The 24,855-nt window shown below is 45.5% G+C and overlaps 1 long non-coding RNA gene across 1 annotated transcript; it reads right to left on the reverse strand.

Annotated features, from left to right (window-relative positions):
• Nucleotides 1-2,292: 2,292 nt before the first annotated feature.
• Nucleotides 2,293-14,972, reverse strand: LOC123593092. The gene is made up of 3 exons (XR_006710117.1): nucleotides 14,642-14,972; nucleotides 13,192-13,349; nucleotides 2,293-2,766 (listed from the first exon to the last, which is right to left on the reverse strand). It is a non-coding gene; the product is annotated as an uncharacterized LOC123593092 (long non-coding RNA).
• Between the last annotated feature and the right edge of the window lie 9,883 nt (nucleotides 14,973-24,855).

Raw genomic sequence — 24,855 nt, forward strand, 5'->3', positions numbered from 1 at the left:
ATGTGTGGTTAGCGTTGGGCCAATTGTAACAGGCTAAAATTGCAAGATACAAAGAGCCTAACTTACAATCAGCTTACCTTTCAGGAAAGGGAAGTCTAACGGCTCAATTACAAATGACTCCTTCTTGCAGAAAATGTATATATCATGGCCAGGACGGCGTAACACGAGCTGTTCTTTGGTTTATGATTTCCATTCTCCGAGCATATTTAGTTATGTCGTATGCAAGATGAAGATTCTCCCAAGGCATAACAAGACAATGGATCAATGAAGTCATTGTATACATTCAGACATCGATTCAAATTTGGGTTCTGTCATTTACCAGCTTTCGGGAATAGGGCAAGGTATTTAACCTCTTTGCACCCCAGTTACCCCATCTCTAAAGAGGAGTGACAGTGCCTCCTTTACGAGACCTCTGAGAGATCAGGGGTTCACGTGTAAAGGACTTAGCAGCACCTCTGCTGTTAGCAGACTCTGGATAATTGGTAACTATTCTGAACACCAACTTCCATGTCACAGGTAAAAACCATTTTTTCTATAGAGATAAAAGCCTTAAAATCATAGCTAGAATTTTCATAATCCAAGAGTGCAGAAGAGCTGCTTAGCCCCTATGCCATGTACAGTTGTTTTGAGGACAGACTGTAGACCCGTTTATTTCCACCGAAAGGGGGTGTAATCCACGAACCAACCTGAAGCAACAACAACTCCTTGAATTTAGTCCATTTGGGTCCTCATGTGTCTCATCCACTGGATCCCTCCTTGAAACCTATGCACGCATACTTAAAAGAGATTAACATCTCACCTTAAGGGGCCCATGACAACCAGCTAACAAATAACCCAATGAATCTTCGATCAGTACCCGGCACACCCTCCCACTCGACCAAACATGAAAACTGAAAACAGAAAAAGGATTTTCCCCGCAAGAATTCCTATTAGATATACTGCCTTGACCTGCACCTTAACAGTTCAAATCATGGAACTCAGAATCTTTTATGGTTACTGGGAAAATTCATAGTTTATCATATTTTGTCGGCTGGAGAGGAAGAAAAGAGTTGGCCAGGTTCCTGGGGGAAAGATAGCCTGTCATATTTGCTGAGATTTATTTATGAAAAAGCACTCAGGATGATACTTTGTGCAACACACTCCCTCCTGCTCGGAGCACCATTAGCTCAAAGCAAATAGGAGAGACTCCCAAGCTGCCCAGGGCTGAAGGTAAAGGAGGGGACAAAAGTAAGCGGAGCGGGGACACTCTCAACTGGCATCATTTAAAGCTCTTGATTATTTAAACTTCTGCAGAATAATGATTGCATATTTGAAAGTAATACATCTGTTCCTTTCCCTCCCCGCCCCCATGTGGTTTTCTAATCCCGAGGTAATTACGTTTTGACAAAAATTTATTGGGACATCTGTTTTTTCCCTTAGATCCGCAGGTCACTGTGTGACTAACAGCAGCCCAGCGGAGAGCTGCCTTGGAAAAACCGAGCACAATGGCTGGCGAGATCCAGGGCACGCGGGGGCGGTGGGTGTCAGTTAGAGGCAGAAAGGACGGTCCCCTGGTGCCACCGGCCCACACTTCGTGTGCCGCCTGGCTTGGTGCTCAGCATGAGACTCCGGCCTGTGAGGGTAAAGGGATCAATGATCTGGTGGGGGGAGGGGAGGGAGGAGGGCTGGCTGGTAACAGGCTGGCAGTGTGCATCAAGATTCATGCATTTTCTAGGTTGGCATCCAATATAAAAATAATTCATGGAGGGAAGAAGATGGAGAGGCAATGCACAGGCCATATGTTTGGAGCCCCTGCCCATAATGGCTGGCTGTGGTTACCAGCGTCTGGTGCCACCAACTAGATTAAATTATGGTACCCTACGGAGGCACAGAAATCAGAACGATTTCTCCGACTTCCAGCATTTGATAAATCATAGGATAACCGAGGAAGTTTACCCGTGCATCAAACCCCTCTTTTAATGTTTTAAAAAGCACGACGTGGCTTCAGTCCGCTGTTTTTTGGCGGCTTAACTGCCAGAACTTGCTAACGTCAATTTTCTCACAAACCTCAGCTCCCATAGGAAATGCCTGTATCAGAATTCCACAGGGACGGCCTTTTCTCCACGTTTTTCCACCTTTGAGCTCTCATAAGGAAGTTTGTTTTCCTGAGGTGTCCAACCCAATATCTTGACCTGATGTTTAAAAAAGAGTCTAAGTGACTTGCCTCTGTGCCAAATGAAACTTTGGAACATCGTGAGATGTTTCTGCCATTAAGAACTTAATTAGGAATTTCAGTAACCAAATAAAGCTCCATTTCCCTTTTCCTCTAGTTTATTGATTAAAAAAAAATAAAAGGAATCCTAACCGAGGTATTTCACTTCCACATAGACACAACACTCAACTACTTTCTTTTTCCCGGAGAGTATCAAAATGCCATTACAATGATTACATATAAATATCCACTCCCCCAAATCAAGTTTAAGGAAGCAAAATGCCTCTGCTGTAATAGAACATCTCCTCCACGAATGGATAAAAGGCATGCTATGTCCTGCATTCCTTTACGAAGTGCTGAGCAGGAACAAGTACCCATTTTTCGGATGGAAACGTTGAGACGGAGAGGCAAGGAACTAAATGTCATTAAGAAATGTCCCTGTGACACTCTTCATGGGGTTCAGGCTCTGGATCTCAGGTCTAGGCTGCATTCTTTTGATTGCCAAAGTGTCCAATGACGAGTAGCCATTCAGCGGATTCCGCAGAATCCTGGCTTCCCATGTGGTAACATGTAGTCTGTGGGGAGGGAAAAATAGTGTTTCTTTAGAATAAATTGGGAAATACCGAGTTTAAAAGGCTTAAACAGGGGTCCCTGAACGGCTCGGTCGGTGGAGCATGTGACCTTTGATCTCAAGGTTGTGAAGTGGAGCCCCAAATTGGGGGTAGAGCTTACTTAAAATCTTAAAAACAATGAAATCCTTAAACAGGTTCTCTGAGGCTGGGCATCTTTAATTTTCTGTGAATAATGGAGCTCAAAGACAGAAAAAAAAAACCATGGGATGGATCTTCGCTCAGGTTGCCATAACAGGACACCGTAGGGTGGGAGGGGGCTTAAACAGCAGAAATGTATTTCTCATAGCCCTGGAGGTTAGAAGTGTAACATAATTGGATTTTGGTGACAGCTCTCTTCCTAGCTTGCAGATGGCTGTCTTCACTGCTGTGTCCTCAAATCAGGGAGAGAGAGGCTCTGGTGTCCCTTTCTCCTCTTCTCAGGGAACTAATGCCATTATGGGGTCCATCGTCACGATCTCATAAAACCCCCGTTGCCTCCCAATGGCCTCATCTCCTCATACCATCCCATTGGGGGTTAGGGCTTCAACATATGAATTCGGGGGTGGGGGAACATAGTCCTCTTTTTGATTGCAGAATAATGAGGTCTAAGAAATGCTAAATTAGACGATTCATGATACAAAATAAATATCCTAATTATATCACAGAACAGGGCACAGAGAAGTTACTCAATTATTTTTGGAATGAACTCATTCACTCTTTTCATATTTATTTTTGCGCCAGAATGTGGAAAATGAATCATGGCAGCAGTGCTAACCACGGTCAAGAAACTACAGAGCACAGGGGTGTGTGTGTGTGTGTGTGTGTGTGTGTGTGCATGTGTGTGTATACTGGGGTGGAGACTAAGCTGAGGCAGAAGGCTCCAATTCTCTCTTGTCTGCCACTCCTCTACGTAAGGCTTCATTTGAACGAAAAATTATTAGCTTCCTATAAATTAAACTTTCTAAATACCATCGTTCTACTCTTCTATTATTTCACCTAATTTTTTTTTATTCTTTATTTTCCTCATCCTAATTTTCTCACTTCTTTTCTATGTGTTTCTTGTGTTATGGTATTGCAATTGCCTGGCTTGTTCAAAAATATAGACACAAAACCTATTTGTAGTGGGGGGTTTTTGGTGTGTGTGTGTGTGTGTGTGTGTGTGTTTTGGGGGTTTTGGGGGGTTTGTTTTGGTTTTGGTTTTAGGTTTTGTTTTGTTTTTTGTTTTGTTTTGTTTTGTTTTGTTTTGTTTTGTTTTGTTTTTGCCTTACTTCTCCAAAGCAGAGAAATCACGTTCAACATATAGGACAAGAAGAAAGTTCCAGGATGATAAATTTCAACTATTTTGGGTGAGATCTTGTAGAAATGTTTGGAGGGAAAATGGGCTTGGGCTTTTCACTTAAAAACAAAAACAACATCTTTACTAATGTGGTCTTCCAGAATCCATGATATTCCTCATGTTGTTTCCCAATGCTCTTCCCTTTCAGCCCTTCCCAACAAATCCTAGCCATTCTCCCAGAAGCAACCGAAAACAGCCTCTCCCATAAGCCTTCCCCGGGTTCCCCGGAGGAACCAGTTTCTCCCTCTCTCGTGCGGTGAGCACCGCAGCCCTTCATCTTCTACTCTGTGTGCCTCCCTCTCATCATCCACAACATGAGAAGAATATCACCGGTGCATCATGGTAAATCTCGTACATTACAGTCTCCCGTGCTAGATTTGCACTTCCCTGTTCCTTCACACGCAGAATGGTGTCAGGAACGTGGCAGGTGGCTAACAAAGGATTGTTTCCGTGGACGTCCCCAGCAGAGCACCGCGCTGGGAATTAGGAAAGCGTGGCTGGAGCCCTGCCTCAGCCTCTAACTCGCTGCTTGACATCGGAAAGCTCCCTCCACCTCCCTGGACCTCGTGGGCTCATTCTGGAGACGGAGCAGCTGCGTTGGGCGATCCCCACCTCCGCTTGTACCCAGACGTGGCGCAGCCTTCCGAGACTGAACCGAACAGTCAGTCCTGCCCCATCGGAAAACGGCCGGTAGCCCAGAGCGAACACTGTGCACAGATCCCACACCGACGTTCGCGTAAAATACAATACAAGAAAATCTCTCACCCCCAGATGAAAATAATTTGGTCTGCCCCCGAACCTATTTTCCCGTCACCGATGTGTTTGCAATCACCGTTTCAATTTTCCCCTCCTGGACGTCGGGGAGGCATCTTTCAAGAAAAACACAACGTGCGCCCAGACCCAGCAGCAGCCTGCTTGGAAGCCCTCCGATGTGCTCATTAGAGCAAGGGGGCTGCGTGTGTCTGAGCTCCCTCCGTGCACAGAGAGCGGCAGCTGGATGGACGGCCTGCCGAGGGTGAGCAGAGGGCCCTCTGCCAAACGCTGTTCCTTTAATTCACCTAAACGCTGACCTTGAAAAATTGCCCTTTATGGGATGTGATGAGGTGTGAATTCAATCTCCATCCTCACTTGGGTCTTGTCATTTTCTGCGCTGTGATTGCCCGTTGTGCCCCACGACAGCAACTGGCCCGGCAGAGGGTCGGTGAGATTGACAAGGTCCTCTGGGGAAGGCTGACATCAAAAGACCCTGCAAACTCATTTCAGTCATGGGCCTCTCTCTCGCCATTATGATTTTTTTTTTTTTTTTTCTGGCCGCGATCACACCAGGTTGGTACCGGTTCAGCGACATCACCCGTGCGGCTTAACTATACCCTCTCTGATGGTTGAGCAAAAGCTCATCTGAGACGAGGCTTTGGAAGGTTCTCTCCTCCTTCCCTTTCCCCCTTAAATCCCCCAGCTCATGACCCAAACCAACTCACTGCAAACTTATCCTGAATGTTCCAAGAGGGTGAGAGAGGAGAGCATGCGTTCTGCAATTTTTCTTGTGCTCAAAGAATCAAATGCAGTCAATTTAACTTCATCAGACCGCTGACAACAGGCGCTGATACAGAGGATGGAAGAGATCAGCCAAAATCCTACAGTTTCTATCAGTATTAAAGCCAGATGTTACACTGGCTGTTCGAATTTGATAAAACCCACCACTGGTAAAGGCTTCTCCGTGGATCGGTGGGTCCCAGGGTCCATTCATCAGCACAATGGTTCATGTGGCAGTACCCCAGGCTAGTGGGTAACATTTACTGCAGCACCAGGGTTTCTGTGAAGGCGAGACTGGTCCTCCTTTGTCTGTGGGCTTCTATAGGTTGTTGTGGCTTGAGCAGATCTGTTTACACTACACTTGCTATGGCAACGTTTATCTGATATGGACAAAAGGCATTCTGATTCTTGAATTAATAACACTTGAGTCAAGCCAATGATTCAACAAGAGGTATTCAAACAGTTTGAGTGAAGGCAAGGTTTTCTTTGAGGCCAATTAATACAGCCACAAACCTTTGGCTCAAGGGATCCAAATGTGCAGCCAGCAAGGGTTACCGGGCCCTGAAAATCACCAAGCTATCCTTATGGTGAGGGAATGGACGGGGAAAAATAAAGAAATGCAGATCTTGTTGGCATGGACCTCGAATCAGAGCCCGGGCAAAGTCACATGGTAAGGACCTGTAGAGGTGGCTTTTGCTCAGTCGGACAGCATGTTTGACCACACCGTAAGGCACGAGAGGGCCCTGAACACAGATGTGACTGTGAATTCACCTTCGAACCTCCCTTTTTGCCCCCGTGATGACTGGAGGCTGGATTTGGCCCAGTCCCCCTTCTACCTGCCCCCGGAATGTAGCCCCCACAAGGGTCAGGTGACTTGATTTCATGGCAAATCTTTTCTGGGAAGCAGATGGAACCCCAGGGGCTCAGGTAAATGGCTTTCCCTCCTTCCTCCCCACAGTTCCTAAACAGAGGTTTCCTTTTCTTTCCTCCACTGAAAAATTGCCAAAACCGCTCCCTACTGTACAGCTAACCCAGAAGCAGGCAACGGAGAATGATGTTAATTTAAACTTCTGCCTTATTAAGTAACAAAACCCAGAAATAATGTGATCAAAGCCAAAAGACACAAACTTCTGCCATCTTTCTTGAGATAAAAGGAGCAAAACACCCATGAACTGAAGGAGGCTTGGACACTTAATAAAAATAGCTAATTAAGTGTTGGAGTAACTTAGCGTTTTGCCCCCTGAGCCCTGCAATACTCAAGACTAGCCTGTATCCCCTCCACTCTCACTCCTTCCTGCTGTGACTCAGGCCATCACGTAATTCTTTTTTCATTCCCTTCATTGTGTGCCAGGGACCGTTGTATGCACTGGGCATGCAGGAACGACAGCAGACCCCAGCCTCACTCCTGGGTAACTTACGCTAGGGGTGGGGTTGCTAGGGAGGTAAGCAGAACAGGTCATGAGACATTCGTGGGGATTTCTCCCTTGGCACAGACCCTTCGCCTCTCGTTCGTGCTGTTACAAGCTCTGTTTTGGCTCATATTCTATGCTTCACCCCGACACGAGGTCTCTTCGCTTTTTAAATATGAATCTATTAAATACTTTCGAACACCCATCATATACCAAACAAAACCCCAAAACGAGAAAGGGCCAGGGCCCGCTCAACCAGACCCCCTCTTGTCCAGTTAGGAAGGCAGACGTGCACATCAATAACTCAGACAGGTGTAAAGCTGTGTTCCTTAACGTTACCGGGGCCACAGAGTCATCTGGGAGGAGAGTTTAAAATACAGATGCCTGGAATGCAGCCCAGATCTGCCAAATGGAGATCTCTGAAGCGGGGAGGGGGCCACAGCGTTTGCATTTTAACCAACTGCCTCCTTCCCTGAGATTAATTCTAATGTATACCAAAGATTAAGAATTACTGGTATCGAGGAGAGAACATGGGATTGAAGAGCATTAGTCACCACAGCTATTTAGGGCAGGTCCAAAAGCCTGATTTGGTTTGAAATCCTAAGTTTTTCATATGTTACCTGGGCCCAAGTGCAACTCTATCAATGGAAACATTAATGAGAGAAGACAAGTTCAAATCAAGGACACACTTGATGTAGGTTTCTGTATGAGACAGGAGGCACTACCTCTTCTGATGCGTGTGGTGTAATTTACATGAAATAAAATAAAGAACAGCAACCACCACGGAGCTTTGCAGATAATCGATGCTCTGAAATGGTAAGTTTTTACTAGTCTTGACTTCCTTCTCGAACTTCTCTGGGTTCTCTCACGAACCCATCGTGAGACATGCTGCTCTATAGTTAAATATCCTCGCTATGACTTCATGTGAAGCAACAATTCTATTATTCAAGATCACTGAAAAGCACTGCATGAACCGTTCTGTACTTTTCCTCACAGGTTGTAGTATCTGTTTCTTTTCCACCACTGAAGTTACTCGCAGTCGTTATTGGCAAACAATAAAAAAAATTTAGACATTGTGCGTGGAGCCCAGTGTTTGCATACTCTCTTCCTATCCAAATGTTTTTCTTCCTTATAATGAGATAAAAAATAGCATCAGACTTCCACTGAAAGACTGTAAGAGAACAAATGAATACAATGCGACCCCATGTGCTCAGGATTACAAGTGCTCAGGGGATAGTGGAAACCAAAGGCCAATACGCATCTTCTCAAATGTATTGTTGTAGATTGAAGTATGGTTAATTAGCTCTTTATTATTACAAAATATTTTAAATCTGCTTACAATTAGAAGCTTAATTAACTTTTCCGTTTGCCCCTTATGACTTTTAACCAAAGAATCATTAAAAATCCTAGCTAAGATGGTCGACGTGTCAGAGACGGCTACTTGCCTACCAAATAGCCATTCTCTCCTTACGGACAAACATTAATTTTACTGAAGAAGGAAATGGACCCATTCAAATATGTATCCAACCTCCCTTGCAACTGAAGGATATCATGTGAGAGTATTAGGACTGAGGGGAAGCGAGTAGAAATGAAAGGGAAGGACTTCAGAAAATCTCTTAAAAACAAGGCTTTCAGCACATATACTGGCCCTTTAGACATCTTGTTTTCTGAGTCTGAACATGGACACCATGGCTGGCATTCCAGCAGTCATCGAGAGCATGAGGTTAACAGTTACACCCTATACATCGTGTAACACAAAAACAGAGGAGCCCTAAGTCTTTAATGGCATCAAGGAGCATCCATACCAGCCTGAGTACCCATCTCCAGAAGTATTTTACAGGAGAGGAAAACAAACTCCTAAGAACTTCCCAATATCTTCAAATCACTATTGTGTTTTACTTTTTCATTTCTGTCAGTAGCAACCAAACGGAAGTCACAACTAAGACAGTAGGAAAGCCAAAGTGCTATAAATGAAGCTAAGCTTCAGAGTATTTGCTATGCAATAGGAAGGATTATTGGCCGGAAGTCTGCCCACAAAAGCTTGTTCAGGTGAGCTTTCCTGACTTTTTTATGTGCTTCCAGTTCTGAAAGTTTGGGAAAGTGTACGTGAACAGTAAAGTACACGGGCTGTTAGCCAAAGAGAATCACATCATAGTTGCCCAACACTGTACAATGAACAGTGTTAGATACAAGTTGTCAACGATTCTAGAAAGTTAAATCTTAAGCCATTTTCAAGAGGGGCTTATTGTATATGAAAAGGCCATTCAGGGTCATTAACTTTGAGATCATTTTCAGACTTGCCATGTGATTGTAACATTAAATGTCACCCATACCTACCACCTCTTTGCTTGGCCTTTGTATCAGTTCTCTTAAGCAATAAGGACTAAAAAGCATGAAACCACTTGGTCTCCATTAGGCCTCCCCAAAGCCATGCCAAAGCATAGGAAGTGTGCATCGAACACATTTATATACGTGTCACATATAGAAAACAGCAAAGTGAAACAGAACATGTCTTTTGAAGTCCTGAAGTTGACTAATGAGCTGGGTGGGGAAAGGCACTGAGAATATTTCCCTCTGGCTTTTGCAAGACAGAGGCAAGCAGCCAGGCTCAGGAAAGCCACTCATCAAGGCACTGGGCAAAAAGGAGATCAGTTGGGATCTTAGAGGCACTCAGACAAAGCCGTCAGCAGACACGGGGGCAGGCTGGAGTGCCAAGAGCGTGGCTGGTAAGTGCTAGAAACAGCAGACCTCAGAGACGTTTGGTAGAGACCCCAAAGAGCAAAAATCTTGTCCTGTGCTTTCTTCACCAGTTGCGACCGATGATGCTGATGGACACATAAGAGGTCATGATATACTAGGCAGCATTCTTAATTTCTGTAGGTAGGACACACTCTATACATACATAAGAGGTATAGACATACAAGGTGTCCTACCAGTTCACCAGAGAAAGTAAGGCTTTGGGAGGCTAAATCAGCTGGCCAACATCACATAGCTCATAAGTGACAGAGCCAGTGCTTAAATTTGAACCATATGTATAACTCTTGGGCTGTGTATGCTCTCGAAAGGAAGACCTTCCCAAAGGTCTTGGTGGCCAAAGGTCCTCACTGAAGAGTCATAACTAAAAGAAGAGTCCTGCTGTTTTGATGAGTACGTTGGTTTCAATCTTATAGGCAATGCTTCATTTTCTTGAGCTTGTTGAAAGATGGAAAATAGTTCCTGGATTCTTACAAAGAACGTAAAGATTCTAATTTGGAAAATAAGGGACCCGGGGGGTGCGGGGAGAGATGGGGTGGGAAGAGTCACTCTCGCAGACACGGTCAAGCTTTGATGGCTTGCCGGGACCAAGTGATATCTTTATTTTTCTATGTATGGCTTCCTCTGCTCTCTAAAATCTGTGCTTCCCCATTTCCTGAGGTATAAACTCCAAATTTAAGTAGATAGTCAAAACTGCCCTAAGAAAGCAATAAAATACCTGTATATATGGAGTCTAAAACTTGCAGGATATCTCCCCACGCACTGTCCCCACGTACCTCATGTAGCAACTGGAGAACCACTGGATAACTCAGTCTACCCGGGACAGTGCTACATTCCACAGCTTTGGATCCCTTTCGACCATCCCCTAAAATGGCCTTCTCCTGTTCCCTCCATGGCAAAACATTATCTCGTCTTAAAGCTCAACTCACCCCAACTCCTTCTGGAAGCTTCCCTCAGGCCAGATGTCTCTACTTTACCCGTTTATCGCCCAAATTGAATTGGCCCGGGAGAATTTATTGCCCTCTGCACTTTGTTGAGGCCTCTGTTTTAATACCATTGTAGTGCTGTTTATTCATTTTGCTTAATCATGTCCATGAGCCAAGTACTGTAACTTATATATGAAGTTCCAGAATCTTGCAAGTACCTGAAATATGGTGGACAGCCAAGACTGAATGCATGGATACATTGCAATGATGATCTCAATCGAAATCAAGTAAATAAAATCAGATTTCAGCTTATTGAAAAATCTAATGATAGAATTCTCTTGTAAATCAAAAGGGAACTGATGCTCCGTACAAAAATAAAAGTTGCATTCACTTTCTTGCTTGCCCTTTTTCCAGTAGTTTCCTCCAAAAGCCTACAATTCCTGTGACGTTGAGGGTCTCCCTTTATGACCAACCTTCCACTAGCCACCACGTTAGGCTTTTGAATGGCCAAATCCCTGATTCGTTAGGTCTAACATGGGAACATACCTGAGCAAGAATTTTGGACAGATTTTCAGATTCCCGTCACCTTCTAACATCTCAGATCACCAAAATTTAATCAGTGCTCATAGGTGTGGATGCTTTTCTAAGCACGTTCCATGTATTAACACACCTAAACATACAGAGGCCGACACAAGGTCCAAGTCTACTAGAGGGTATTAAACACACCGAAGAGAAAGGAGTGACGTTGTACAGGGTGACAGCCACATATCCAGGAATTTCAGCTCGGGGCCGCTAAAGATTCACCTGCGATAGTAAGATTATCCAAATCACTTACTTAATGTGTTTATCATTTATAAACAAATATCATCTATTGTATACATTTGAAAATTCCATTAAAAAAGTATTTTTTTTTTAATTTAAAGAACCCACTTAGGGGTCCCTGGGTGGCCCAGTTGGTTAAGTGTCAGACTTCGGCTCAGGTCACGGTCTCAAGGTTCGTGGGTTCGAGCCCCACATAGGGCTCTGTGCTGACAGCCTGAGCCTGGAGCCTGATTTGGATTCTGGGTCTCCCTCTATCTCTGCCCCTCCCCCTGCTCACACTCGGTCTCTCTCCGTCTCAAAAGTAAATAAAAACATTTAAAAAATAAAATAAAAAAGAACCCACTTAAACCATCGTTATAACAACAATGCAATTAATAATAGTAACTCTGGCCACTCTCTGGAAGTTTGGTGCCCTACCCTCATGGTCCGCCTCTGCACCTTCTGTTTCTCTTACAGAAATCTTCACAATGTGTAGTTGTTTTGTTTACTTGTTTTTAGGCCATTCCTTCTCCCACCTCCAAATGAGCTTTACTTTCTGAAAGAGAAACAGCTCTGTCTAATACCCTACTGAATCCTCAGCACAATGTTTGTGCAGAGCGAGAGCCAAATATTTGTCAAGGATGGATGGGAAGAAGGGAGGGAGGGAGGGAGGAGGAGAGAAGGAAAGGGACGAAAACCATGCTGGCACCAGAGGAGACACTTGGCTTGTATTATCTCATTTAATGCTACCCACCCCAAGAGAAAGGGGCCGTTAGACAAGATAAATCCGGGGCACCTGCGTGGCTTAGTCAGTTAAGGGTCCCACTTCGGCTTAGGTCATGATCTCATGGTTCATGAGTTCAAGTCCCGGGTCAGACTCTGTGCTGACAGCTCAGAGCCTGGAGCCTGCTTCGGATTCCGTGTCTCCCCTCCCTCTGCCCCTCTCCTGCTCATGCTCTGTTTCGCTCTCAAAAATCAAATATTAAAAAAAAAATTAATTAAAAAAATAAAAAAGAAATCCATGCCTCACTCTAGGTAAGTAGCTGAGACGTAGGAGGGCCAGGATTTGGAAATGACCTGGATCTCCTTGGCGTGGCTGAGAACACAATGCACGCACACCGGCACACCTGGGTGGCATAAGGACTACTTTGGCTCCCAAAGGCTGGGAGGCCAATCACAACCCCACAAAATGCTAATGCGAAAGTAGGCTTGGCACATTCAAATAAGACTTAACGTTTGCCCATCTATGACTGATATTATTGAATGAGCTCGCTTGGAAAATACATCTAATGGCTGGCCCTCCCTGATAGGCCAGGTCGGCTAGCACATCCGAACAAATCCTCTTGATACGCAGACCAAATATTGAGTAAACCACTGCCTGAAATAGACACTGAATATAGAATTTACTTCATTTTGAAGAGTTTTCGAAGGTTTAGTAGCTTAAACATCTTACAGTGAAAGCTCTTTCTAAAGTTCTCGTGAACGTAGGAGATACTTTCGGATGCGGAATCAATGTATTCTCTTCCCTGCCTTTGTCCTTGTTGGTTTCAGTTGCTCTGTCTTCGGTGTAACCAGTGAGGTAGCTCCCTTCCCCCCCCCCCCCCCCCCCCCCGCGCTTTGGAACACTCACCATTCTGACCTCCCGGTGTGTGAGCTTACTGATCAAGAGATGTTCTTGTGTGCTGCTCATTCCTTCCATCTTCCACTGACAAAGGGTCCCCTCACACTTGCTAGAAATGCATCTCCTTGTAACTTCTAACCCTTCATCGGAGTTGTGCTCATTTGAACCTAAAAAAAATCCTAGTCATGTCACTCTTTCTTGTGCCAGAATTTCAATATTTTGACAATGGGGGGTGGCTCAGTCCTTCTCGATAATCCTCCTAGGTCAGATATTAAATGTCAAGAACCTCAGCCTTCCTTGATCCTTAGTGTGCTTATGCTGAGTGTCACAGTAGCTCTTTAGAGTAAAATACAATTTTCTAAAGCTGTAAGGATGTCGCAGATACCTCTTTGCAGTGAGAGTGGAAACTTGGTCAACCATCAGTGTGCAGGTTTGACAGGCATGTGGAATTTCAAAAAGAGCAACTTAGACGACACAGGTGTCATGAAAGACAAAATGTCTCACTTTGTGTGAGGCTTTCTATTTGGGCTAATTGATCAGTTGAAAGAAATGGAAAAACCACCCTGGAAGGTTTCTTAGACTTGTCCTGAAAAGACTGTTTTTTTTTTTTGTTTTTTTTTTAATTTTTTTTTTCAACGTTTATTTTTATTTTTGGGACAGAGAGAGACAGAGCATGAATGGGGGAGGGGCAGAGAGAGAGGGAGACACAGAATTGGAAACAGGCTCCAGGCTCTAAGCCATCAGCCCAGAGCCTGACGCGGGGCTTGAACTCACGGACCGCGAGATCGTGACCTGGCTAAAGTCGGACGCTTAACCAACTGCGCCACCCAGGCGCCCCGAAAAGACTGTTTTTTAATATCTTAATTATTCTCTGAGGATGTTGCTCCAGAAAGGAACCTGAGTGATGATCCCTTCTTCCCTCTTTCTCCTCTTTCCCCTTCTCCTCCTTCTCCTCCTCCTCCTCCTCCTCCCCCTCCTCCTCCTCCTCCTTCTTTTACATTGGAAGGCTGGAAATCTACTGTTTGGGTAAGATGACCATACTACGTTAGACCATGCTTGTTGGAATTAGGAATATACAAAATTTAAAGTACACAAAATGCATGATTTAATGCATCACAGATTAAACATCATGTTTAATTATCATCCAGCTTCCATGACCGTTTGGGATCCATCTGGGGAGAATGGGAATAGGCTGGGTCTCCAACAGGGATTCTCAACTGATTACACAGTGGATTCCCCTGAGGAGCTTTTAACAGTGGCCAGGCCCATGCCCCCACGAGATTTTAAGGTGCAGAGAATCACTGGCATAGAAAGAAAAGGGTGACCTGTGGAAGTTGGGGGCATTAGGGGACTTGGGAGCCCCTCAGAGATGGAGTCACCAGCCTCGGCAGTGAGCTAATTCTGCCCCGTTACCCCATTACCAAAGAGGCTTGGTCCACTGAGCCTCTGGTCTCCTCACCTCAATGAAACCTTTGTGGCCACAGGTGATCACAGGTGATACATGTCATTTCACATGGACTCCAAGCAGGACAACATTATTGCCTCTCCTTGTCTCTTCCTCGTCCTTCTTTGGCATCCAGATTCCTTCAGGGGCACCTTAGGACACAACACCAGTAGGCAGATAACGGCAGCTGTGGCTCCCCCCATTGGAGGCCTCCTTAACATTCGTCCCTCCCTAGGACTGGTCTGAAATCCACAGAGAGCAGCCAATAATAATGATCTCACTGAGGATATAGAAAGTGTCTTTCAGGTAGCACCAAGCTAGAAGCTTGACATCATTTCTAAAAAAGATGTTATCTTCACTCTGTAGATGGGGATATTGAAGCTCAAAGTGATGAGGCAAAATTGACCCAACACGTGTAGCTGGGACCCAAATCTATCTGGCTCTGGAAGCTGTGTCTTCCTCGACCCATACTGCCTGCCCCTAAATCTTGCCCCCTGGAGAGTTTCTTTCCCCCATCATGAAATTAAACGAAGTCCAACCCGTGAGAAAACACCTCTGGGAAAAGGGGAGGAAGGGCAGAGAGAACAGTGACTCATCAGCCATTCCTACTTGAGTGTGTACGAGTTTGGTAACCCCCTATCACTGACAGTGACAAGGGGAAGGAAAAGGGGTAGGACAGAGGGAGGGATCGGCTGGGACTCTTGTGAGCATCACAAGCTCTGTGGCACCAGGAGGGCAAGGGAGCGGGAAGAGGAGAGGGGGTGTCCCAAGAGGTCACATCAGGCCGAGGTACATTAACACGTATAAACTTTACTTTGTTTTCTCCCCCTTAGGACCTGCTCCTTCTTTTGCTCCTGCCAAGCAAAACTCATTTAACTCTTATCAGATTTAACCAAATCATGGGAAGGCCAGTAAGTAAGAGGCAGCAAACTGATTTCTGGTTTCACAGTAAGGACATCAGAAACCTAGTCGGGGTGCTGGTGAGGAACAATGGGCAGGGGGAAGTGGTAAAGTGTCTTTTGGGGCCAAAGTTGTTTTAAGTAAGGGGGGAAAAAAATGAACAGAAGTTAAATTTTACTCTGTGCTGGCCTGGTTCCACTCTTTGTGACCCCGGCTGGAGAAAAGGCCTCTGTCCCATGGCAGCGAGGGGTACGGCCAACCTCTGTGGTTCGAGTTAAGCCCAAAAGTGAAAAGCATGACTTTTGGTTTGAGCACGCGGTGTTTCTTCCTGAGATTGGGTTAGGTCCTTCCCTGCCCTCCTCCTCTTCTCCAAGCAAGGGAAGGCTTGTGCTTGGACCAACAGAGGCCCCCCCCCTGGAGACCGGATCCATACACGGATTCTCAGGCTCCTCCTTCGGCATAATCAAAAGCCAACTGCAGGAAGCCAGTGGTCAGACGGACTTTCCCACAATACCCAGTTAGCACAACGTCAGGTCAGAAGGGTTCTCTGGAAGCCAATACAAACAGAGCCAGGCACATTTTCCCGGGGGGCCTGACATCCGGACTGGTTTCTCAGCCTGGCTGCTGCCCACACATCCATGCTCGAGAGCCAAACCCTGGGGTTGGTTTTCAAATCGTTTTCAAGGTAATGGCAAGCGTGTTCCCTCAGCAGGGACTCAGAGTGAGGGTGATCTGGGGAATCAGGGAAGGAGGAATCCTTCCATGACACCTGCCAGTTCTCTACTCCTGTTAGGCACAAAGAGAGAAAAAAAAATAATCTGTGAGGTGGAAAATGCCAGAGGAAGGCTCACTGGAGGAAAAAAGGCTAGAATACGGTGCTAATCAGGCAAGAGTCTGAGATTTTTAAGAAACCGAAGTTCACTTCTCACGCGCTTTGAAATTCCACTTGACAAGCTCTTCAGGGGCCCTGAGTGTGGCCTCAGTGCCTAGGGCGGCTCATAAATTCGGCTACAGACAGGGGCAAGGTAATCCAAACTGGCCACAATGGCTAGCCCCCTTTCTGGTGCATTCCCGTCTATTATGCACTGCGATGGGCGGTGTTCAAGCATGATCTCATTTAATCCTGCACAACCATTTAAGGTAGGTCTCATTGCTCCCGTTTTACAGATGAGGACAGTGAGGCCTCGAGAGTGTTAGTAATTCACCCACAAACTTTGACTCCCTGCCGGGTGCTTGTCATACCTTGCCTCATTTAGTTCAATTAAGTAGAGTTGCTGTCAGGTGCTTGTCAGCTAGGAAATGCTGGAAAAGCCTGAGGAGCCCCGTGCCAAGGAAGGAGAAAGACTGCAGAAGGAAGGGGCCAGCCGGTTTTGCTTCCTCTTCTGTGCCCCGTGCAAATCAGGATGCTGGCACACGGTTGTTGCCAATAAAGGTTTTTGTTTTGCTTTGTTTTGTTTTGTTTTGTTTTTGAGAAAAATGAAAATGGGCATCTTGGCCGTAGCTTCAAGGTGACTTTTTCTTCCAGACCTGGAAACCAAGAAGCCTGAAAAACTCAGGTCCAAGGATGGAAAGCTTATGTAATGTCATTAAACATAATGAACTCCAGGAGATTAACAAATGTTTCTTAAGTAAATGGATGAATAAATGAATGACTTCTCTCTCAAAAGTGCTTCAGAGCAAGGCCGAGCTACATTCTTATGCTCCCTCCTGCCAGATTTCTCTACGTATTTCCAGATCTCCGCGCCTCTGCTGACAACCTTTAGGCTCAGAAGAATCAGGACTGAAGACATGTGAAATTAGGCACTCAGTACTTCCTTGTTTAAATCATGGTAATGACTTTTTTAAACATCCCACGATATATTTCATCCCCTTACCTGTATTTCTTCTAGTAAACCGACAAAATTTTTTTTTTAATTTTTTTTTTCCAATGTTTATTTATTTATTTATTTTTTTGGGGACAGAGAGAGACAGAGCATGAACGGGGGAGGGGCAGAGAGAGAGGGAGACACAGAATGGGAAACAGGCTCCAGGCTCTGAGCCATCAGCCCAGAACCCGACGCGGGGCTCGAACTCACCGACCGCGAGATCGTGACCTGGCTGTAGTCGGACGCTTAACCGACTGCGCCACCCAGGCGCCCCAAAACCGACAAAATTTAATCCAAGAAAGTCTCTGTGACTCTTTCTCTTTTGCAGGAAAGACAGTCCTACAGACATAGCTTCTTTAAAAATAAAGGGCGTGTGGGCGCCTGGGTGGCGCAGTTGGTTAGGCGTCCGACTTCAGCCAGGTCACGATCTCGCGGTCCGTGAGTTCGAGCCCCGCGTCGGGCTCTGGGCTGATGGCTCAGAGCCGGGAGCCTGTTTCCGATTCTGTGTCTCCCTCTCTCTCTGCCCCTCCCCCGTTCATGCTCTGTCTCTCTCTGTCCCAAAAATAAATAAACGTTGAAAAAAAAAATGTAAAAAATAAAATAAAAAAATAAAGGGCATGTAGTTTTGCACATTCAGGACTCCTCTCCTTGTGGAAGATGGAAGATGTGGAAAGTGGATGCATGTTCCATAATGGCAAAGCCTCAGAACTGCAAGGTCCGTCCAGACTTCCAGACGTGCCTTTTGCCATGTTGCAGGTAGGCTGCTGTCTAGCACGGCCATGATTCATTTAGTCAGAAGAAGGAAGCCGTTTCGAGCCTGAACCCCCACCTGGTTATGCCTCACCGTCGACTTCCGTACCAGCCCTCAGCAATATGCGTTGGCTTATTGCATTGGCTTGTGCAGGGCCATGCGCCGCCATCAATGGAAGCCTTTGTTTCATAGCTGGGCACCTGCACGGCAGGCTCAAACAATGAGGCCATCCCAAGAACCCCTCCTTTCTCCTCAGGGCACCCACGGTGAAAGAAAACTTGTCGAGGCCTGGAAGCCCACTTGCATCATCATGAGACTGCTTGGCCAACGGTTCAGCACCAACCTCTCCAGGTGAACACACGGAGATACTTTCAAATCTCAGGTAGCTGCCAAGCCACGGGCCAGGGCAGCGTTAGCGTCAGATGCGCGCTCCCCTAGCCTCCGAGTGAATATTAAAGTGTAAAGGATGAAAAGCCCTCCCAGGTGCCACAGTTCTGGGAGCTTTGGTTTTCACAAGGGCACAAACGCCCTTAAGGCCATCCTCGGATTTCTGAGATCGTGATGAGTCCTGGTAACCCCCCTGGACCAGATTAAAATCTGGTCCACAAAATACCGAATTGCACACTTGTAGAAAGCCTTCTTCCAGGAGGCGTTAATACCTTTATGACAATAAATATGTTTTCATTTAAAAGTGTTTTACTCTTCTTTAATACCTTGTATTTATCTGTTGGTTTATTTGGATGTAAAGACACAACAAAAAGGTAATGATCATTTTTTTCTTTTTTTTTTTTTTAATTTTTTTTTTTAATTTTTTTTTTCAACGTTTATTTATTTTTGGGACAGAGAGAGACAGAGCATGAACGGGCGAGGGGCAGAGAGAGAGGGAGACACAGAATCGGAAACAGGCTCCAGGCTCCGAGCCATCAGCCCAGAGCCCGACGCGGGGCTCGAACTCCCGGACCGCGAGATCGTGACCTGGCTGAAGTCGGACGCCTAACCGACTGCGCCACCCAGGCGCCCCGATCATTTTTTTCTTAATGTGTATTTATTTTTGAGAGAGAGAGAGAGAGAGAGAGAGTGCAAGCAGGGGAGGGGCAGAGAGAGAGGGAGGCAGAGGATCCGAAGCAGACTTTATGCTGACAGCAGACAGCCCGATGCGGGGCTCAAACTCACCAACGGAACCGTGAGATCATGACCTGAGCCTAAGTCGGACGCTTAAGTGGCTGAGCCCCCCAGGCGCCCCCCAGTGATCATGGTTTCTGTAGTCAGGCACGCCTGGGTTTCAATCTTGGGTCCACCACATCAACGATGTGTGAATTTAGAGTAAATTGCTCAATCTCTGAATCTCCCTTTTTTCATCTGCAAAATGGGGATAACTATAGCCAAAATATCATTGAGGATTAAATAACGTATGTAAAATATTTAGCACAGACCCCGGACCCTCACTCAGTAACAAAGCCTTGATAGATGGTATAGCTATCATACAAACCCAATGATAAATTTTATTTACATTTTATTGGAAATGTATTACAAACCCAATGATAAATTAAAAAAGAATGTAATGGTAGAATAACTCATGGCGTATTGAGTTTTGGATGTCTACCTTTCCCAAAACTTAACAAGGTTTGTGCTTTTGAAATTGAAATTGACGACCAAACTATTCGGCCACACACAAATCCCAGAAAACGGAGAAGGTCAATGGTTGCTTTAATCTCTAATTCTGTCTAGGGTTCAGGGAATTCTAAAGTCTTCAAGTTGTGGACTACTCAAAAAAAAAAAAAAAAAAAAAAGATAACCAAATGATTTCATTGGGCCAAATTGTTAAGCAATTAGGGTCTGCTGGTTGGATGCCATTTAAACCTACTATTTCCCACCATTTGTTGGAATAAGTCTCCTCATCTCTCGGTGCCGGCGTTTTCTCATCAATAAAACAAGAACGTTACTAGTATTTCCCTTTAGTGAGTCTTCGGAGAATTAAATAAATATAATAGAAGTCTAATACTTAGCCCAGCGCCTGAGTCAGGAATCATTCAATAAATGCGCTCTGTCCACTCTTATAGTACTGCCCACAAAGTGTTCTCCCTCTTATTTGAAATTTTTCCTGCACTTGATATCCTCTGTTAGGTCGCTTTGCCACTATCATGGGAAAAATCTTGATACTGTGGCTCGGTGGGGAGTTTTAACACGTGCTATTCATTCGACTTATTTCTCCACACAAACCTCCTTCACACCGGATGGACAACATGCCCTGAGACTTCTCACCAGAGGGGCAGCGTGCGGGGACAGCGCTGCGGAAACAGAAGACAAGAAGCAGAAAGCACAGAGCTTGGAGCGACCCATGTGGGTCTCATCAGCGCCAGGTAACATACTCACACCTTTAAAAAGTGAGGACATAAGCTAGGGCACAGCCCAGTTTTGATTTCAGGCTAGCCAGGTAAAAGGTCAATGAGAAAAATGCCTCTGATCTCTGCCAGACCCAACGGGTTTCAGCTCTTGGGGAGGCGAGATCATTCCGCATCTACATTTGCTGGTGCACCTTTCATCACAAGCCTTAGAAAATCACCTGGGTCTTTTCTGCTTAAGGACTGTACTTATATGCAAAGGTGTATGAGGATATAAAAGTTGAATGTCGTCATGCAGTTTATGTAGTTTAACTGATTAATCAAAAAGCAAGAGCAGATGAAATGAGAAATGGTCTGAAAACCTGAAGAGCCATTTATGGTTTATCTGCGAAGAACCCATAAATGCATCAGAAAAAGTCATGGACGTTCAGGAATGATTTCTTTCGTCTCTGCTGTATTCCGCCTGCTCTAATTAGAAAGACTAGCTATAACTCTGTGACTATCATGGAGTTGGGTTTGCGATGTAAATTGATAACCTTATACTAACATTTTTGTGTGGCATTAATCTTTTCTTATGACCCCATGTTTGCATTTTTTTCATTCTTTTTCCTAATTTAATATGATTCTTGCTTTTCCCAGGCCATGCCTCGTGCATTAAAATGTTGAAGATCGTTACAAGTGGTTGATTACATTCTAGTTTGTACATGCACTTTCGTACTTTCTCCCAAATGAAGGAAGCAAAGGAGACTATTATTTCCTTTCCTTCCCATCCCACCCCCCCCCACCGCCTACATTAGCAATAAGATATAAAGTAACATTAATTAGATTGAACCCTTGACTTTTTTTTTAAATTTTTTTTACCGTTTATTTATTATTGAAAGACAGAGAGAGAGCATGAGCAGGGGAGGGACAGAGAGAGAGGGAGACACAGAATCCGAAGCAGGCTCCAGGCTCTGAGCTGTCAGCACAGAGCCCGATGCGGGGCATGAGCTCACAAACCGTGAGATCATGACCTGAGCCGAAGTTGGTCGCTTAACCAACTGAGTCACCCAGGTGCCCCGAACCCTTGACTTTTTAATATGTGTGTTGTTCTGAAAACTTGTCTGCAGTGGAAAAGAGTGTTTATGTTTAAAAGCAGGGCAGGTACTTTTATCTGTGTTACTATTGTCTAATCTGAACCCTAATTTGGAACCGATTGCTAGATTATGAAACCACCTCAGCAGTATTTCACAAATAAAAGTCCACGGTTAATGGGAAAGCCAAAAGCAAGTCTTCACACTTTTTCACGATGTAAATTGACAACCTCATGCTAACATTTTTGTCTTAAAATTCCAGTTCACGTTTAGTTTTGTATGGAATATTCTTGAACCGGAATCAACACATTTTGGAACAGAAAAATCAATTCTTCTTGATTCAGCCAGTGCCATCGACGTAAGCAATAACTATACAATTGTTAAGCGATGGGGATATTGAAGTATCCTGGGTAATTCGGTTTAGTGTTGCAAACACTAGGTTGTTTACGTGTCGGCGTTTTTACAAATGAGAACTGCAGTATAAACGGATATTGGGCTGAAATTTTATTTAAAGGTATTTGAATGTGGATTTCTAACCACGATACAGCTCCACGCTGTCACTCTCTTGTAGGTTTCTCTGGATGGTGTAACTTTTTTTTTTTTTTTTTGGTACCGACAAAGAGAATGTTGATTCTAGAACCGTCAGTAAAAATGTGAGAAAGAGTAACGGGGAGAAACATGCAATCAGGACCGCGTGGATTTGCCTCAGCGTTCTAAGTCTTCTCTGAGAAAAGTATCTTCTACCCTGCAGGGCACTGGGCCGCCAGGAGACCTGGTGGGGTCTGGATCCACTGCCGCCCTTGGCCATAGACAGCGCAGGCTCCTCTGCGGTTTCCTCAGTGGTCACACTACGGGGCTGCAGGAGGTGGTGAGGGTGCTTCGGTAGGACTCGCACAGTCCCCTGCGGTTGTTGTTGAATGCAAATGTCCCTCCCCAGGTCCTCAGTCCCCACCCACCCTATTGGTTAACTCAGCTGGCTTAACCCAGTTAGACTGCCTTCTCTGCCCGCCCCCCCCCCGCCCCCGCCCCGCCCCCGACTGTAGCCATTTGTGTTTTTGACCCCTGCAGTGAAAACCTGCACATCGCATAAGGCTTCTTCATATAACCTACTCCTGGAGGAATCATCTGTCTTAAAATAATAGCGTAATAACTTCTTGGCCAATACAAGTTCCCCACCTCCTCTCTGCCCTCAATCTATCATTCAGGCCCTCGTGTGAACCACTCGGGTCACATCAAAAGCCAGCAGTCCCGACTGCCACGGAGGAGGTATTTGGTTGACGCGGAGGACAGGACCTTTTGGGAGCAAGAGACAGTGCGAGCAGCATTGGAGGTGCCAACCTTGAGCGGGAAGAACAATCCGGGGCAAGCTGGAGGACAAGGAATGAAGGGAGGACGCAGACTATAAAAACTGTGTGGGGCTCCTTTGCGCGAAGTTTAGAAAGCTACATATCTCAGGCTTATCCGGTCTCTCCCTGATCATTCCAGATTTCACATCCTTATCCAGTCCCCACCTTAAGAGCAAAGAATAAAGTGTCCCGTGAGAGGCCCCGACGGCAACGGGCAGCTTGTCAGAGGAGGGCCCAGGGCTCAGACACCCCCCTCTCGCCTGGGGCTTCCTCTTCCCTCAACATCTTCAGCTCTCGTGACTTTTCTCTACTTGAGAAAACCTCTATTCCTTGCAAATTCGCGCGTCTCCTATAAAATAAAGCCCCTGAGAGAATTAATACAATCAAGAAATCGATGCTTTCCTTTCCTCCCAGAGAAAGGGAAATATTGACATCACCTGGAGGGAACTTTAGACGCCAAGAACGGATCATGTACAGGCTTGCGGTTTCCACTCAAGGAGTGGTCTTTCGGAAGGAAGCTGCTGGAATATCTACCAGTAGAGGCCGGCTGCCACAGGATTAAAACTAAATGGGAAAGAAAGCCATGATCTCCAACCGGCAGCATTTCCATTATTTTAAAATCACAACAAAACAAACAAGAAACAATTGCCAATAATAACAGTGCGTGTCCTCGTGTGCTCACTCTAAAAGAAACAACCTAATTAATCCATTCATTCCTGACATATGTGTCAACTGCCTAATAATAATAATTAATAATAATAATAGTAATAAGAAGTCATAATGCCAGGCACTGCACGAGCTTCAACATAAATAATCTTATCCTCTTGACAGCCTAATGAGACAGGTACTCTCATCGGTATCAACTTTTACAGATGAGGGAACTGAGGCCAAGGAAGTTTCTGTACTTTGCTGTGGTGCAAGCCGGGCCGTTTCCAGCATTTGTAATCCTGCATTTTAACCCCAGAGCCTGGACTTTATTTTTTTATTTTTTTTATTTTTTCAACGTTTATTCATTTTTGGGACAGAGAGAGACAGAGCATGAACGGGGGAGGGGCAGAGAGAGAGGGAGACACAGAATCGGAAACAGGCTCCAGGCTCTGAGCCATCAGCCCAGAGCCCGACGCGGGGCTCGAACTCACGGACCGCGAGATTGTGACCTGGCTGAAGTCGGACGCCTAACCGACTGCGCCACCCAGGCGCCCCTGAGCCTGGACTTTAAAGTGCTGCTGTGCAGTCTTAGTAACTGCCATCTCTCTTTTATCTCCAAATCGTGATCGATGCCAATGAAGTCAAACACGTCAATAGAGACAGAAGAACGTCTCTCTATAGGTACAAACGTCACGTCGATCAGTGTCCTCGAACTCTTTCCCCAGAAATGTCTTACTCTTCTAAGACACCCAATGATCATCTCCTGTGGGAGCCTTCCAGAATATTTCTTCTCAGTAGATTGCAGTCAACTGATCCCCATGTATCTCTACGTGCAGCAGTGTAGACAGACCTGCTGTAGGAGGGCAGTTTGGGGAGGTGAGAGGCGCCTGGGCCACAAATCAGACAGTTGGATCTGTCCCAGCAGGTCTTTGATTGGAATGGTCAAATTCCCGGCATTTTTATCTATTTTCAATGAAGCTTGCATGGTTTTTGCTTCATTTGTGCAACATCACTCGGATCACAAAACCATACAGGCTCATTCCTTTTCACTGAACTCCAGCTGACTCCATTCCGAAATCTTGCATTCAACCAGTCTGCATTCGAGACCCCACGCGACCAGATGGGTGTCACACTTCCCTGCGAATAAGGGACACCGCCCTGCCTACCCCCAGAAGTAGCCCTGCGTCTTAGAAACCTAAGGTGCTCTTCCTTTTCGGGTGTCAGAGAAAGAGACTCTTCTCCTCCGGGCTCCCGTAACCACTAAACCCACAGCCGCAGGGTGGCCCCAGGGCTTACCTTTCCTG

Source organism: Leopardus geoffroyi, chromosome D4, assembly GCF_018350155.1.
Source record: "Leopardus geoffroyi isolate Oge1 chromosome D4, O.geoffroyi_Oge1_pat1.0, whole genome shotgun sequence".
Taxonomy (NCBI): Eukaryota; Metazoa; Chordata; class Mammalia; order Carnivora; family Felidae; genus Leopardus; species Leopardus geoffroyi.